This window comes from Mirounga leonina, unplaced genomic scaffold (genome assembly GCF_011800145.1).
Source record: "Mirounga leonina isolate KUSES-001 unplaced genomic scaffold, KU_Mleo_1.0 Mir_168, whole genome shotgun sequence".
Taxonomy (NCBI): Eukaryota; Metazoa; Chordata; class Mammalia; order Carnivora; family Phocidae; genus Mirounga; species Mirounga leonina.
Window position 1 is genome coordinate 69,623,156 of NW_023270426.1, and position 3,119 is coordinate 69,626,274.

The following is a 3,119-nucleotide window of genomic DNA, read 5'->3' on the forward strand; positions in this document are numbered from 1 at the left end:
TTAAAAACCAGTAACTTAAAACTGCCACACACACACAAAAACAAATAGTCCACAAAACATTCTCCTTTCCTTCTGAAGGTTTTATAATGCATCATTACCATTAACCAGTCTTTTACTATTCAACTTAAATGGCCAACTGACACAACAGTTCTGAGATCATTCTTCCACTACTGATTAAGACTGAGGGGGCGGGGGGGGCGGGGCAGGTATTGGGGAAATATTCATTTAGCCTTCTGAGCTTTCTGGGCAGACTTGGCAACCTTCCCAGCTCCAGCTGCCTTCTTGTCCACTGCTTTGATGACACCCACAGCAACTGTCTGTCTCATGTCACAAACAGCAAAACAGCCAAGAGGAGGCTAGAGAAGCTCTCAACACACATAGGCTTGCCAGGAACCATATCAACAATAGCAGCATCACCAGATTTCAAGAACTTGGAACCATCTTCCAGCTTTTTTCCAGAACGATGATCTGTCTTCTCCTTCAGCCAGCAAACTTGCAAGCAAAGTGAGCTATGTGACCGTCCAGCACAGGGGCATATCCAGCACTGATCTGGCTGGAATGATTCAGGATAACCACCTGAACCATGAAGCCAGCTGCTTCCACTGGTGGGTCATTTTGACTGTCACCAGCCACATTGCTATAACAAACATCTTTGACTGTGACGTTCCTGACATTGAAGCCCACATTGTCCCCAGGAAGAGACTCACTCAAAGCTTCACGGTGCATTTCAGTAGACTTCACTTCAGTTGTAACATTGACTGGAGCAAAAGTGACCACCATTGAGATGGTGTAGGCTTGTAAGCCCTTGCAGGCCCAGATCATTTGAGGACTGCACTGAGGTTAAGGACGGCCAGGCAGGCCTAGGCCAGGAGGAGAAAATGTTCTCTTCCCCTTATCTCATGTTGCAAGTTCTAAATGCCTGGATCAGCAGGAAGTGGCTCTTGCCTAGCTTAAAGTGTATCTTTCTAAACAGAAGTGTTCTTTCTAAAGACAAAGAACATGTTGTCTCCAAAGGAAGGATGGCTAAGAGAATTCTTTATTCTGCAAGCATAAACAGGATGTATTTTGTTCTTAGTGAATTTCGTGTATCTTACTTCACGGATGTTGGGTTGATACTTTAAGTATACATTGTTATGTTTATCTGATCACTGCGAGTATATAGCTATGTGAGTAATAAACAGCAGTATGCAGTTGCAAGTGCTGCCTTTGCTCTGCATCCCCTGTGTCCTGGTGATTTCGTAGACCCTTACCCAGGGACCCCAACGCACTAGACGTTGACAATTGGCGCCCGAACAGGGACCCTAAAGGACGTTCAGGAAGGGTGAGTAACTTAATTAAGTACAGGGTTATGGGACAAGAAACTTCTACTCCTTATGTTCGAATGCTGAAGCATTCACTTGCTGTCTATGGTATTACTGTCGCTTCTAATGATATTGAGCTGTGTTTGAAGGTGGTTCGGGAATGGAATCCTTGGTTTCCAGAGGAGGGAACTTTAGATTTAGATAACTGGCGGCGAGTTCGACATAATGTCGAGAAGGCAATGAGACAGGGAGAAAAAATTCCCGTGTGGTTTTGGTCTATTTGGTCGATTATTTTTACAGTGCTTAAAGCAATGGAGGACGACCGCATGGTCGAAGACTTCCATAAGGAGATGGCTCCTTCTATACAAGACCTCCCTCTAGATACGGATGAGAAAAGGGCGGTAGAGAAAGATACCTTTAAGCTTACGCCATCCCGTGAGCCTAGTGAGTGTAGTAACGAAGAACCAAAACCGAAAGTAAAGTCGGATCCCGAGGTGGAGCGTGTATGGAAGGTTTTTCAGCAGGTTATGGCTATGGCAGAAGAGTCTAAGAAACCCTCTAGGAAGCCCTCTGCTCCGCCTTTGCCGTCTGTACCAGCTCTTTCTTCTAAAAATCCTTTCCTTTCTGCTGCTTTAGCTGAGCTTGATGCGCTAGAGGATAGCGATGATGAGGCTGGCGCAGCTAATTCTGTCTTTGCTTTTCCTGTTATTAGGCCTCCCCTGGTCCAGGGAGTGGCACAAGCACCATATTATGACGGAATAGGTATAGAAGATATTGGTCGCTTGAAAAAGGCAGTGTCTTTATATGGACCACAATCACATTATGTTAAGGAGCTAGTTAATGGTCTAGCTCGACATTATAACAATTTTTCTCCTGAGGACTGGAGGGTCCTCTGTCGGGCTCTTTTAAAGGAGCCTGAGTATCTGCAATGGCAGATGTGGTTTTCTGAACTTTGTATGTATGTACATGTGGTAATAGATACATATTCTCAATTCATTTGGGCCACAGCACAAAGTGGTGAAACTGCACAACATGTTATCACCCATCTCTTAGAAACTTTTGCTGTGATGGGTTTACCATCCACTATTAAGACGGACAATGGACCTGCATATAGCAGTAAAAAATTTCAAACTTTCTGTGAACAATATGGTATCATGCATAAAACAGGCATTGAATACAATCCTCAAGGGCAAGCTATTGTAGAACGTGCACATAATACCTTAAAGTTACAAATTAAAAAATTAAAAAGGAGGAAAAAGGATCATATCTTAGCATTCACTCAATCAAATGCACGTTCTATTTTGCAACAAGCTCTGTTCGCATTAAATTTCTTGAATCTTCCGCAGGGAGATATCCTGTCCCGAGTAGAAAAGCAGTTCATAGAGGGAGAGGTCACTCCCCCTCCATTAAATGAACATATATGGTTTAAACCAACCGCAGATGCAGAATGGCGACCGGGGCTATTGCTTTATAGAGGGAAGGGTTATGCTTATGTCTCCACAGAGGATGGACGGACCTGTTCCTGGTTCCCCGCGCGATGGATCCGGTCGAGGGCCAATTCGAACGGCACCGTATCCCACCAGACGACGGATGGGGAATCCAGACCAAGATGAACTTCCATTACAGGCCATGGCACATCTGAATTTGGGAAGACGACGTCGCCGTCGGCAGATATTTGCTACTGCTTTGCCGACTTGGGGGCAAATTAAAAAGCTTAGTGGGGAAGGGCAAAAAATCCTGCAGCGAACGGGGAAGGCTTGTACGCCTGAAAATTTATTTTTGGCTATGTGTGCCTTGCTTACTGTATCAGATGCCGCT

At 44.8% G+C, this 3,119-nt stretch overlaps 1 pseudogene; it reads right to left on the reverse strand.

Moving 5' to 3' along the window:
* Positions 1-221: 221 nt before the first annotated feature.
* LOC118017054 overlaps positions 222-3,119 on the reverse strand; it is a 3,755-nt pseudogene continuing 857 nt past the window's right edge.